Consider the following 15,398-nt stretch of genomic DNA (forward strand, 5'->3'; position numbering starts at 1 on the left):
GTTGGTTTGTTTGTTTGTTTGTCTCTAGGAGTTTTAAACAAAGCTGAACACAAATAGAGAATTGTCAGAGGGGAACTATGACCACCTGGTCCTTTGCAAACAGATGGTTGGTCTCACTGGTGCAGATGAAGCTTGCCGACCCTTCCATTATGGCTACCAAGATCAAACATGAACAATTCTGCATTTTTACAATATTTTCCCCAATCCAAAGTCTAGTAAGTAACAAACTTTCAATGGTTTTCCCCTTAGCTTGGTCTGTAACCAAATGCTCTAAATTTCTGCATCCAAAGCCATCTCTTTCTATCTTTCGTTATTAATGAAGATAAGTTTAGGATATTATTTATTTATTCATTTAGCAAAACACTATTAAACATTTTTCCATAAGTCAAATCTTATGCTGGCTTTAAGAATAGATGGTATTGTCTTTTCAAAGTGACTCAAAAATATGGAAATATCCCAACTCAATCTAAATCAATAATATTAATGTGAAGTTTTAACAATATAAAGACTCATCTTGTGTAGTCACCAATGTCTAGTGGGCAGTTCAACTCCTGTGCCAAGCACAGCACCACTAAGAATAGGGCAACCTTCATTAAGTATTTTGGTGTTATCTAGGTTACATTTCTTTTTCTAATAGGGATATCCTGAGCCCAATAAAACTCTCATATCAAACATATCTTTCTAAGAAATATAAAGAATAGAAGAGCATATTAGATATTACCAAAAGGATTTAATCAGACATACTCAGACACACTCAAAATGTAAAGTAGTCTATTAGGACAGTTGGCCTGGTATATTAATAAAAGATCATGTTGTAAAAAAAAATTTAAATGTTTAAGAAATGATTTATTTCTGTATATGCATGTCTGTGTGAAGGTATCACATATCCTGGAGCTGGAATTACAGACAATGGGTGCTGGGACTTGAACCGGGGTCCTCTGGAAGAGCAGCCAGTGCTCTTAGCTCCTGAGCCATCGCTCCAGCCCCAATTTTGTTGTTGTTTTGTCTTTTTGTTTTGTTTTTTGCTTTTGGTTTTTCAAGACAGAATTTCTCTGTGCCCTGGCTGTCCTGGAACTAGCTCTGTAGATCAGGCTGGTCTCAAACTCACAGAGATCCACCTGTCTCTGCCTCCAAAGTGCTGGGACCAAAGGCATGCACCACTGCCCAGGTAATTTTTTTAATTTAATTTTAATTTTAATTCTTTTGAGATTATTATATAATTATATCATTTCTCCCCTTTCCTTTCTGCCCTCCAACCCTTCCCATGAATAACACCTCCCTCCCCAGCTCTCATTAAAATTCATGGCCTTTTTATCTTTAATTGTTGTTGTTGGTGGTGGTGGTGGTGATGGTGGTGGTGGTGTGTGTGTGTGTGTTCCTAAATGTATAAATACAACTTTCTTAGTTTGTAGAATGTTACTTGCATGTACATGTTTTCAGGACTGACCGTTTGGTGTTCAATAACCAGTTGGTGTGCTCTTTCCTGGGAAAAACTATTTCTCCTGCTCTCAGAATTTCTTAATTGTTGTAGTTCTTTGTCTAGGGTTGGGGTGTCATGAGCTTTCCCCCTTCCATGTTAGCATGTCCATTGGTGTTGTCCTTGTTCAGGTCATCTTTACACAGTCATATTGATGAGTGTTTATAGGTATAGCTTCTGTAACATTTCGAGGAGACATAATCTCACAGCAAACTTCCTGTTTCTCTGGCTTTTACACTCTTTCCATCTCAAGCTTTCAAAGGAGGGAAGCAACCCATAGTCCTACCCAGCTGTGGAACCCATAAACCACAATAATGATGAGTATGGCACTTTAACTCAAAGGGTATAATAGTGGCACACATAACTTGGTGGTAACCAACAGCTCTCTAGTTGGCCCTACAACCAGCTTAACAAAAGGAAAATTATCCTGGGAACTGGAAACATAGCCCAACTACCCAAGACTAGTGAAGTTATAGGTCTTGGAGGAGAACCTACAACCACTGATTTACTAAACCAGAATGTCTCTAGCTACATTATAAATATTTATCTTTATACCCACAAATAAGTGTGGTTCTCATCCTTTATCAAAGAAACTTCCATTTATCACAGGTGGAAACCATCATAGAAAACCATAGCTGATAAAAAAAATAATTATTATTAATAATAAATGATAATAATGAGAGCTAACCTAGGTTAAAAGAGAAAAAAATGTAACAAAATTGCCCATGTAAATTTTGATAGGCTCTGGTATGAAACTAGTCCTGATTATTGGAGAAATTTGAAAACTGGTTGCATCTGAAAATGGTATAAAAGATTTTTGTTAATTTTTGTTCAAAGATATGGTAATAATGTGATCATGTAGGGATTTAAATGGATGGATGTGTGGCTTTGTAATGATGTTGACAACTTCTTTTCAGATGTTAATAAATAAAGACAAGCCTGAGTAATATGAAGCAAATCTGGCAATGTTTGAACTTTTGAGTAAGTAGCAAGCTTCCTTTTGGGCCACCAACCAGCTTCCAAATCATGCCATGGAGACTTATTAATTGTGACTGCTCAGCCTTATCTTACGCTTGTTCCACTAACTCTTATAACTTATTTTAACCTGTTTCTCTTCATCTACATTTTGCCTCAGGTTTTTTTTTTAAACCTTTCTTTCATTCTGTATGTCCTACTCTGTGTCTTTCTAGCTAGAAGCTGCCTGCCTGGCCCTAGGCATCTCCCTCTCTTTCTCCCTTGTTCTCTTCTCTCTTCTTTCTCGAGCCCAGATTCTTCCTGCTACTTATTCTCTCTGCCCACTAGCCCTGCCTATCCCTCTACTGCCTAGCTATTGGCTGTTCAGCTTTTTATTAGACCAATCAGGTGCCTTAGGCAGGCAAAGCAACACATCTTTACATCATTAAACAAATTCAGCATAAACAAATGTAACACATCTTTGCCTACTTAAAGCATCTGCAGCATAAACAAATGTAACACATCTTTACACAGTTAAAGTAATATTCCACAACAGATATTCCCATATTTACTATTCTTTCAGATTTTTTTGTTTGAACTTCCACCATCCTTAGGGCAAAGGATAACCACAAGGCCTTATACACATTTGGCAAAGTGCCCTACCTTGGAGTTATGTACCTAGCCCCTGAAAATTTGTTTTCCTTTTCCTTCTTTTTATGTGTATGTGTGTAAGGTGTGTGTGTGTGTGTGTGTGTTTGCATATGTGTAGTCACATTTACATGTACAGGTGCTTGCATATATGTGTGTCACGTGGGTACTATTTCCTTTTCTGTAGCCGTGGTAAAATATCAGACAAAAAGCAAATTAAGGGCCAGAAATGGTGGCCCGCACATTTAATCCCTGTACTTGGGACCCAGAGGGAGGCAGATCTCTGAATTCTGAATTCAAGGCCAGTGTGGTCTATATAGCAAGTTCCAGACCAGCCAAAGCCACATAGTGATACCCTGTCTCAAACAAAACAAAACAAGACCAAACAAAACACAGACAGACAAGTTAAGGATGAAAGGATTTGTTTTGGTTTATGTTTCCAGATGGATAGAGTCTTGGTTGACCTTTTAGCTGACTAGAAGAGTCAACTTGACACAGGCCAGGTTATTGGGGGGGGGTACCCCTATCAGATTAGCCTCTGGACATGTCTGTGGAGCATTTTCTTGATTGCTAATTGATTGAGAAGGGCCCAAGGCACTGTGAGTAGCGCCATCCCTAGTGAGGTTGGCCTGGCCTATATAAAAAAGGTAGGTGGATGCGAGACTAGAGTCAGGCTGGTAAGCGGGAGTCCTCCGTTGTTTGTGCTTTCAGCTGCTTCCCTGGCCTCCCTTGATAACGGAAGACGACACAAACCCTTTCTCCCTCGTGTGGCTTTCTGCTCAGGGTGTTTGTCACAGCATCAGAAAAATAAACTAGAATAGAGAAGAAGGAAGCTTAATAGCCTGGGAAAGCCTGGCAGCAGGAAACCTCCCAGGCTTTCTCTTTTCACAGGTTGGAGGTGTGGTCTTGCCCCCAGGGAAGGGTGTCTACTGTTCCAGTGCAGAGCCCGGAGGCTTCTTTTTTAATGATACTATCATGATTAACCATTGGAGCCTATTTTTCAGCATGTGACTTGACTGCAATCTTAATCTTCATGGTGCTCTTTTTTTTTTTTTTTCCCCTACCAAACGTCACGGTTTTCATTTCTTTCCTGCACTATTACTTCGTTTCACTGTAGACCTGCTTAAGTGTAATCAGTAATAACAGTCCTGTAGACTCCCTGTTAATGCTATCTAGAAGTTCATTCCACCAAAGAAATTAAAAGGATCACTCTTTAATGCAGCCTCAAGTAATTTCTCAGAATGTGGGCAGAACACAGCCAGGTTCTTTGCCAAAGTAGCATGGGTTACCCTTTTTTTTTTGGTCCCCTTGTTCCCCTCTGTAACCTCCTAAGCCATGCATCTATTATCTACATTTTTCTCGGCATTTTTATCTTCCATGTTCTCACTAGAATGGCCTATTAAGCTCTGCTTCTAACATTAACTACTTCTCTCTCCCAAGGTTCTGAAGTCCCCTATTAAGCGGTCTGAAGGCATAAAAGCCATGGATCAGGTTTTCACAGTGCACCCCACTCTTGATACCAATTTCTGTATCCATTACTTTCCTGTTGCTATTATAAAGTACCCCGACAAAAATCAAGTCAGGAAAAAAGAGAGTTTTATTTTGATTTATAGTCCCAAAGAGATAGAACCCATCAAGTCAGGGAAGGTACAGCTGCAGGAGCCCAAGGCTGGCAGATCACATTTTCATCCACATGTCACAAGAAGAGAGGAGGTGCAAGAAGCGAAATGAGACTATAAAACCTCAAAGCCTACCCCCAGGATATACTCCCACCACCAAAACACTGCTTCCTAAAAGTTCCATAACGTCCCCAAACAGCACCACAAGCTTGGGACCAAGTATTCAAAACATAAGCCTGTGGGAGACATTCCTCCTCCAAACCACTAAAGTGTATGTGAAGGGCTTGAGGTTGATGTTGGGATTTTTTTTCCCATTGCTCTGCAGCTTATTCCTTTTGAGGCAAGTCCTGTCAGCCAAAGCTAGAGCTCACCAAAATGGCTATCCAGCTTCCTCTGGGGATTTCTTGTTACTACTATCAGATATTGGTATTATAATAAGGTGGGCTGCCATATCCATTCTGCATTTATGTATATTCTATTGATCTGAATTCTGGTCCTCATGTTTTTGAAGCAAGTGTATATTTGCTATATATCTAGGCTATATTTCCATCCCCTGTCCTTCGGCATGAAATTTTAATAAGAAACTGGTGGGGGGGGGGAAAGAATGTTTTTGAGGAGACCATTACATTTTCCTGATGGTACATGTCATGGCCTAAGATGCATTTGAAATGTAGGTAAAGCTATTTATAGTAATCGAAATGAGTGTGGAACATTACTGTTGTTATTGTGAGGAGGTTAGAGGAATTCTAAATAATGGGTAATATATTGGGATTCTCTAAACCACCATGAATTCACTTCCTCCAAATGCCAATGGCTCCCCTGAAGATTTATTTATGGCCTCCACTGCTTACGTTCTGTGCTTCCCCCTTCCTAATCAAATTTGATTCTACAACCATCAGTCCCTAGAGACTGGTCTTGTCAGGATGGATGCTGATCTGGCTGCAAAATGTAAAGGCTACTTGTTAGTATTTAGCCATGATTTCAGTCCCTCTTTTGAAGTGTTCTCTTCATCTTCCATGAGATGGGGAGAAACCACAATCTTCTAGTTGTCCCCCCAACTCTGTCGTTGTTTTTAGATGCCTCTAATGAGCACTTATTTTTCTCTGCCAATGTCTTATTGTGGATGAATTTGTAAACTGTTATCAAATAAGAAACACAGAGCCAAATACAGAGGTGAAAGCTGTAAAGATCAGAGAAATATCGATAAGCCACCAACTAACCTTAGCTCACCATGTCGCTGCAGCTTCCCAAGAGAACTAGCTTCTTCCTGTCTAACCTACGCCTTTATTGCCTTGCTTTTCTGCCTTCTCAATGGCTCTTAGCCCAGCAACCTGACTTCCTCATCACTGTCTGTCTTTACAGACCTCCAGGTCTCTATGGTTGGTACTGGGATTAAAGGCATGTGTCACCACGCTTGGCTGTATCCTTGAACACACAGAGACTCTGCCTGCTATGTGATCAGGATTAAGGGCGTGTGCCTGACTTCTGTTTATGGCTGGCTATGACGTCTGATCTCCAGGCAAACTTTATTAACATACAAATAAAATATCACCACATTTCAGCACAAATAAAATATCACCACATCTTATTTCCACGATTTCACTTCTAGCTGTCTTACCACCTCCTTGTTATCTGTGTAGTTTTTCTTAGACCTCCCCCTACTTCAAGTTCAAAAATAACATTTAAGTTCAGCAGCACCCCACATACACTTGCTCTTCCTTTTTCTCTTTTTCATTTGGGATAATGCTTTCAAGTCCTGTTGGACACCTATTCCAGGGAAAGGAGGGGGACGGGAAGGTATGAGTGGCTTCTGGGGGATGATGACCCTTTCATGCAGCAATTTATCATACGGGAACTGGCTGAGATGTTAGGAGAATATGCAATATCTGCCCGAGGACGGGTGTAAAACACGAAATCTAGTAAAACCACCCCTTGACGTGAAAACAGTTCAGAGTGGAAACACACATGGGTTTTGATGGGGAAGGACTGGTAAGAGATGTTTGGAAAGGTGGGCAGGAAATAAACCATGTGAAGCCTTTTTCTGCCGGGCTTAGTAATTTGCGTTTAATTCTATCAGGTCATAGTCCACCAACTGATTATGTTCTGGCTTTCGGGAGTGTTTTGTTAGGTTCATGCTGTGCTTAAAAAATATGGAACTAAATATCAACATTTAAAAATCAGAAATTTTATTCACTTCTCCTTCTGGCTAAGATGGAGTGTAAAATTAGAAACTTTCGCTTAACAATCTTAACTTTTCCCTACCTCACCCAAACTTATGATCTCATCTTTAGTTTTATTGTACATATATATGCATGTGTATATACGCACATGTGTCTATATAATCTAATAAGTCTGAAATTCTCAAAAGAAAGGAAGGAAGGAAAAAGGAAGAAAGGAAGGAAGAAAGAAAGAAAACCGAAAAACTATTAAAAAAAAAAACCAAACGAACAAACAATCAAAACAGAACTTCTGGCCTCTCCTGAAGAGCCGGGAGTTCTGAGTTCTTTGCTACATTTTACAGTCTCTGTTGCTGTTTCTCAGCAGTGAAGAGCTGGGAGTTCAGAGTACTTTGCTACATTTTATAGCCTCTGTTGCTATTTCTCTAGTGAAGAGCTGGGTGTTCTGAGTACTTTGCTACATTTTCCAGCCTCTGTTGCTGTTTCTCCGAAGTAGTCCCCGGCTGATCTGCTTTATTTCACTGTCACTTGTACCGCCTGTTCTGCTGCCGTGGGCTTTGGCAATTGCTATTTTGGTTTCTGGGCACGGGGGAGCCCTTTAAGACCTCTTAGCGGGAGAGTAATATCAGCCATTATCTGCATCAAAAAATGAAGATGATTTTGGAAGAAAAACAGAGGTCAAATTCTGGGAAATAGAGGGGGGAAAAAGCTCCAAGGAAATGAACATGAAAATTCTGTAGTAACAATAGACAGTGTTTGGGGAAGAGGAGCAGATTCCTGACCCCATTTCTACACCACTGAGTGGACCATAGGAAGCAGGGCTGTAGTTGTACTGGGATGGTGGCTGAAGACAGCCTTGGCTAGGTCAAGGACAGTACAGATGGACAGGAGGGGCAAGAAATCAATTAAGCTGAATGGTTGATGGTTGCTGAAACCAGAAAGAGCGTGTCATCGTTTCTGAGTGGACGATGGATGGCAGGCTCTGATTTTTTAGAAAGCTTCGTTTTTCACACTGCCTGTGAACGGATCACTTCTGTACTTGTTGTATAGATTTGCATCTCCTCGTTCATTAGGTGCACTCGCACACTTGCTAGTAACGAAAACTCATCATTCCTGAAAAAAACACTGAGCATCGAATTAAGTGCAAAGTCAAACGGAAGTTGAAGAAGAACTTTGTGCTTGCTAGGAACATGGCTTTTGAAAAATGGGCCTTGTGAAACCAGTATGTTGCCTGTTTTAAGAATGCTGTGCTGAGCCTGTATCATGAGGAGAGAGACTCTGACAGAAGGCTCAGTTTGAGAAATTTCTCCAGGGAGAAGTACCTGACTTTCACTAACTCACATGAATTTTCAAATTATAAAAGCTTTCTGTTTACCCTGAGCATTCTCCACATTTTGCTAGTCTCTCCTAATTTTATTTTCCCTATTGTACATACCTTACCTTTAACTCATTTTAATACACACGCACACACACACACACACTCTCTCTCTCTCACACACACACACACACTGTAGTTATTCTATATGAGATTTTGCTTTTGTTTTAATTTACTTCCAAGTTAATCCCTTTGAACATTGTCTTTATTCATTTTATTTTTATTACTGTAAGTAAAATTATGTAGCCTTGCCATTCTTTTAATGTCTATTTAGTAACTATTGTATCACTACTAGAGTCTAACAATGTAAGAAGTTCTATGTTTCATTAATATTCAAGAAATGAAAAAAATGCTAGTAGGGAGTATAATTATGTTTACCACATGTATATAGCTGTATTAAAATATGAATAAATTGAGATTATAAGTGAGAATGTCTTCAGTATTTTATAGTAGGGCAACCAGGCAAGATATTTATGTCTGGGAAAGTAAATGATTTCTATATTTCCTTTGGCACAGTTAAGCACAAACCCTGGCATGGATAAGGCTCTTTCTTTTTCTTGAGACAAGATCTCTGTGTAGACCAGGCTGGCACAGAGTTCAGCCTACCTCTGCCTCCTGAGTATTAAAGGCATCCACCACTATGTCTGTCTGTCTGTCTGTTTCTCTCTCTCTTTATTTTTATTTACTTACTTTCCTATGTGTGTATGTGTATGTGTATATATGAACGTATGCCACAAATATGTTAGGAGGCAGGACAGGGCATCAGATGCCATGGATCTACAATCACAGGGACTTTTGAGCTACCTGACATGGGTGCTGTGGACTGAATTCCAGTCCCCTGGAAGAGCAGCGTGTGCTCTGAATGGCTAAACTCCCTCGACCCCATTCATCTCTTCACTTTCATGAAAACCACAGCAGTGTTCTAATCTTTCAGGAAGAGGACTATTAGTTACCATGTCATCAGAGCAATTGGTTCTGATAGACAGGAAAGTGTGGGAAAGTCTGTGTACTTTTGTAGCCATCTTCTTTACTTTGAAACTGGAATACTCCGAGTTGTTTTATCTTCAAACTTCTATCGCGGTTCAACACTACTTCATTTCTAGAGTTGGCCATGGATAGAGTGTTGTTTTCTCATTTGTAAAGATTTCTCACATGCTAAGTTAATGCTGAAGACAAACATTTCCTCTTGCTTGAACAAGAGAAATAAAGGAATAAAATGGATGAAGAATAAACTCATTTTTTTTCAGTGAGTTTTCATATTGATCATGATCATAATTATATGGCGGTTTGAATAAGAATGGCCCTCATAGGTTCCTATATTAGAATACTTAAAGAGTGAAATTATTTCAAAGGATTAGGAGTTACGGCCTCGTTGGAGTAGGTGTGGCCTTGTTGGAGGAAGTGTGTCACTGGGGGGTGGGTTTGGGGTTTCAACTGCTCAAGCCAGGGCCAGTGTCTCTCTGTTCCTGCTGCCTACAGATCAAGATGTAGAACTCTCAGCTGTCTCTTCTCCACTGTCTGTCTGCATGCCGCCATGCTTCCCAACGTGATGATAAAGGACTGAACCTCTGAAACTGTAAGCCAGCCCCAATTAAATGCGTTCTTTCATAAAAGGTGCCGTGGTCATGTGTCCCTTCACAGCTATAAAACTTTGACTATGACAGTGGTAGGAACTGCTTAATTTTATAAAACTGTAACTAAAAAGAGTTAAATCTATTGTGACTGAAGTGCACTTCATTACCAAATGAGACAAGGGCAGACTAATGTTCTAACATGTCTATGTACCCAGGAAACATGTCACATTCATATTCAAATGACACTTTTCCTGTTGCAATGTTAAACATTTTATAATAAATAATAATCCTCGCTGTAACCCAGTTTTGCTTATTCTCTTTTTCAAAGTTTTAACCAAACTGGTACAAAATAAGAGCGGTAGTTAATTCTGATTGTCAACATGACTGGATTAAGAAGTATGGAAGAGTTCTTTTCTGTGGTGCCTCCTAGTCAGCCGGCTGGTCAAGATGAAGTTGAATATCTCCTTCCCAGCCACTGGCTGTCAGAAACTCATGAAGTAGATAGTGAATGCAAACTTCAGACCTTTTGTGAGAAGCTCACGGCCACAGACATTGCTGCTGAAGCTCTGGTTGAAGAATAGAAGGGTTGTGTGGTCCAAGGCGTGATGAGAACGGCAAACAAGGTATTCCTATGAAGCAAGGTCTTGACCCATGCCAGAGTGTGCTTGCTATTGAGTAAGAGGCATTCCTCGCACAGACCAAGGAGAGCTGGAGACAGGAAATAAAAAAGTGTTTGGGGGTGCATTGTGGGTGCCAATCTGAGTGTTCTCAATCTAGTTATTGTTGAGACACACACACACACACACACACACACACACACACACACACACACCCCAGTCTCTCTAAAGGAGATGATGTCCATCAATATGCTGTCAGAAAGCCCTTAAACAAAGAAGGGAAGAAGCCCAGGACCAACATACCCAAGGCTACCTCACTCTAGGCCTAGAAACACAGAACCAAGTGACCATGGACTGAAGTCTCCATGCTGCACCCTGGTTGTTGTGATGTGAGCTGTCCTGTTCTATCACACCTTCTTGTCATGGTATGATGAACCCTCTGAAACCATGAGTTAAAATAAATGTCTTCCCATTGAATTGTTTTCAGTTTTTTTTTGTTGTTGTTGTTTTTTTGTTTCTTTGTTTTTTGGTCACAATGACACAAAAGTAACTTACAGTGAAAGTGTAGATGACCATCGGCCTCCTCATATGGTTCTTGACTCCTCATGCTGACATCGTTGTAGATCACTCATGCCCCTGAAAAAGCGTGATCTACAGAACCAATAGAAAATCAAGGATATACAGAGTCATTTCCTAGCCTAGGCCACAAAAGTAGTAGGATTTCTGTTCTGCTCATTCAGGATTACGAACTTGCTCTAAGGTAGTAGTTCTCAACCTCCCTAATGCTGCGACCATTTAATACATACAGTTCCTCATGTTGTGGTGACCCACCCAACTATAAAATTATTTCTTTTGCTACTTCATAACTGTAATTTTATAGGAGTGGTGTCTCAGTTTCTAAGATCATTGGAAATTTGTGTTTCCAATCATCATGACCCCACAGGCTGATAACCGCCGCAGTCCTATGAAGATGTCCACATAGCAAGGAACTGCTTGCTGAACACAAGACCACACTATCTTTTTTTTCTTTTTTTAAAATTTTATAATTTAATTTAATTTTACATATCAGCCACAGATTCCCTTGTTCTCCCTCCTCCTGTCCTGCCCTGCCTTTCCCCCAGCCCACCCCCCATTCCCATCTCCTCCAGGGCAAAGACTCCCCTGAGGATTGAGTTCAACCTGGTAGATTTAGTCCAGGCAGGTCCAGGCCCCTCCTCCCTTCACCCAGGCTGAGCCAAGTGTCCCTGTATAAGACCCAAGTTTCAAACAGCCAACTCATGCACTGAGTACAAGACCTGGTCCCACTGCCTGGATGCCTCCCAAACAGATCAAGCTAATCAACTGTCTCACTTATCCAGAGGGCCTGATCCAGTTGGGGGCTCCTCAGCTATTGGTTCATAGTTCATGTGTTTCCATTTGTTTGGCTATTTGTCCCTGTGCTTTATCTAACCTTGGTCTCAACAATTCTTCCTCATATAAATCCTCCTCTTTCTCACCAATTGGACTCCTGGAGCTCCACCTGGGGCCTGGCCGTGGATCTCTGCATCCACTTCCCTCAGTCATTGGATGGGGTTTCTAGCACGACAATTAGAGTGTTTGGCCATCCTATCACCAGGGTAGGTCAGTTCGGGCTGTCTCTCGACCATTGCCAGCAGTCTATTGTGGGGGTATCTTTGTGGATTTCTGTGGGCCTCTCTAGCACTTTGCTTCTTCCTATTGTCATGTGGTCTTCATTTATCATGGTCTTTTATTCCTTGTTCTCCCTCTCTGTTCTTGATTCAGCTGGGATCTCCCGCTCCCCTAAGCTCTCATTCCCTTGACCCTTGCTCTTCATTACCCCCACTCACGTCCATGCTGTTCATGTAGATTTCATCCATTTCTCTGTCATTGGGTGATCCCTGTGTCCTTCTTGGGGTCCTGTTTTCTAGGAAGTCTCCCTGGAGTTGTGAGTAGCAGTCTAGTCATCTTTGTTTTACATCTAGTATCCTCCTATGAGTGAGTACATACCATGTTTGTCTTTCTGAGTCTGGGTTACCTCACTCAGGATGATTTTTTTCTAGATCCATCCATTTGCCCGCAAACCTCATGATGTCATTGTTTTTCTCTGCTGAGTAGTATTCCATTGTGTATATGTACCACATTTTATTTATCCATTCTTCAGTTGAAGGGCATTTAGGTTGTTTCCAGGTTCTGGCTATTACAAACAATGCTGATATGAACATAGCTGAGCAAGTGTCCTTGTGGTATGATTGAGCATTCCTTGGGTATATGCCCAAGAATGGTATAGCTGGATCTTGGGGGAGATTGACACCAAATTTTCTAAGAAAGCATCATATTGATTTCCAAAGTGGTTGTACAAGCTTGCATTCCCACCAGCAGTGGAGGAGAGTTCCCCTAGCTCCACATCCTCTCCAGCATAAGGTATCTTCAGTGTTTTTGATCTTAGCCATTCTGACTGGCATAAGGTGGTATCTCAGAGAAGACGACACTATCTTAAGAAGATCTTCCAGCCCAAGAAAAACCTTTATGTGACCATGTGTTGATTGTGACCAATCAGACCTAGAGCTGGAGTCATCTATTTAATTTATTCTTAAATTTCTGATCTGTAGACACACTGGAATAAGAAACGTCTAGCACCGCTTTCAGCTGCTAATTGTTGGAGGGAGTAATTTATTATGTAACAATATGCTAATAGTTACTTGTTTTTCTAAAATATATCCAGACTCAAATTTACAGATTTTTAAGGCAGAATTGTAAGCTCAGTAATGTGAGCATATTGCAATATGTAGAATCGTATACAATATACTCCCTGGTACATAGAAAGTGGTCAATTGGTGTGATGACTTGGGAATATTTACAAAAATAAGAACCTGTTTATTCATAGAGTCAAGTCTTAATCAAACAAGCTTGAGGAAAACAATTATAAAAATAAGTAAAAAAAAAAAAACTTCACAGAAATCATATTCAAGAGGTTTTTATCCACACCCTGGGGAATCAGAAACTTGTAAGATGGTTTGTTAGCTTTCTGTTATTACAGTAAAACTATTTTGAGACAACCAACTAACGAAGTTGAAAAGCTTATATTGGCTTACATTTTAAAGGAGTCAGTTTATGACTCACTGGTCCTATTACTTTGGGTCTGGGGCAAGGCAATAGAGCATGGCATGAAGTGTGTCGCCGAGTAAGCTGCTCATCTCACCATGGCCGGGAGCATGGGAGGGAAGGAGGAGGCGGGTGCCTCTAAAGGGGCTATGGGACCATACCCCTCAATCACACCCTCAGTGACCAGATTCTCCGCGATCGCTCACCTTTTATGGATTATTACACGACTTCCCAACAACCCCAAGGTGGGGACTAAGATGTCAACACTCGTGCCTTTGAGGAACATCCCATGTCCAATTCATGGCGTAAGTTGTATCCTCCTATATCTTCTCTTCCTTTTGGTCTCTATGTTGCCACATCCATCTTTATGCTTTTGTTTCTCTCCCCCTTCTCCCTGTAGCCCTTCGGTCCCCTTCTCTTTCTGTATCAATTTTCCCCGACCCTAAATCCTGTCTGCTTTTCAAGCCATCTCTCCTTCTCAGCCATCTTCCCTTCTTAAATTCTCTACATATTTTCTTCACCCTTATCCTCCTCATTGCCTTTTTCCTTCCAGCTTTATTCTTGGCCTTGGATGACGGTTCATCTTTATTTTCACCTTGACTGGGTTGAAAATCACCTAGGAGATTAAGTGCGCCTGTAGATGTATCTCGCGAGGGTATTTTCCCAGAGAACCAACCGAGAAGGATGACTCATCCCGAATGTGGGTGCTTCCACCCCCTGGATGAGAACTCTGAACAGGACAGAGGTGGGAAAGGAGCTAGGCAACCAAGTGTCCACGCTCCCCTTTCTTCTCTCCTTGGCCTACCACGGCTTGAGTGACTTTGCTGGGTCAGGCCCTCTCTACCGTGATGGAGCAAACAAGACTGTAAGCCACATTACATCTTCCTTCCTTCAAGTTGTTTCTGTCCAATATTTTGTCATAGCAACAAGGAAAGTAGCAAACACCCCTGGCATCTATTTTAACTGTAGTCTTAAGCGACCTTGAAAGTTCAGTTCCACTGTGTTTGATTATAGTAGGTTTACAAACTGGCATTTCCTAGCCGAGTTTGGCTCGCAAATGTATCCTGCTTGATTTAATCTATGCTTCTCCAAATGTCAAGTGTCTCTCATAAATTTGGAACACGAGAATCACAGATTACATCAAGCAAAATATTCTTATGCCCTTTAGTGGTCATTTTTCATACTGTAGATTAGTTTCATAGTGGAAATTCATTATAGTACATTTGAAGAAAATGTAAGATCTTATTCAGCTATTTAAGAACAAATAACTATTTTAGTAAAATGTATTTACAAAATAATATTTAGGGGCTGGAGAGATGGCTCAGTGGTTAAGAGCATCGGGTGCTCAGCCAGAGAAGCCGGGTTAAGTTTCCAGCACCACATTAGGCAGCTAGCAACTGCCTGCCATTTGACTTCCGGGGGATCCGACCCCTTCTTCTGACCTCTACCGGCACTTGCACACACATGGTGCACATACTTAGGTGCACAAGCACATGCACACACACACATACACATTAAATAATAACAAATCCTAAAATAACATTTAAATGTGAGCTCTTGACTGTTCAAGAACCTGTCTGATGGTTTTTAGTGAAAAATTTAAAGGTTGATGCCTTTACAATTAGTGTTTCAAGCAGCCATGTAAAACACATTAGAAGTCTGCACCAATATCATCCTAGACACAATCACGGAACCAGTGCAACAAGTACCAAAAGACAGATTTCTTTACCTCCATGAACATCGCATTCTTTACCAGTTAATAGTAACAGAGCCTGGTGTTTTTGGTCTCCTGGTTCATTTAAGGCGGATTCGATTTCCTTTACCCTCCTACACAGGGAAGCATCATATTCCTCAC

This window comes from Peromyscus leucopus, chromosome 18, assembly GCF_004664715.2.
Source record: "Peromyscus leucopus breed LL Stock chromosome 18, UCI_PerLeu_2.1, whole genome shotgun sequence".
NCBI classification, from domain to species: Eukaryota; Metazoa; Chordata; class Mammalia; order Rodentia; family Cricetidae; genus Peromyscus; species Peromyscus leucopus.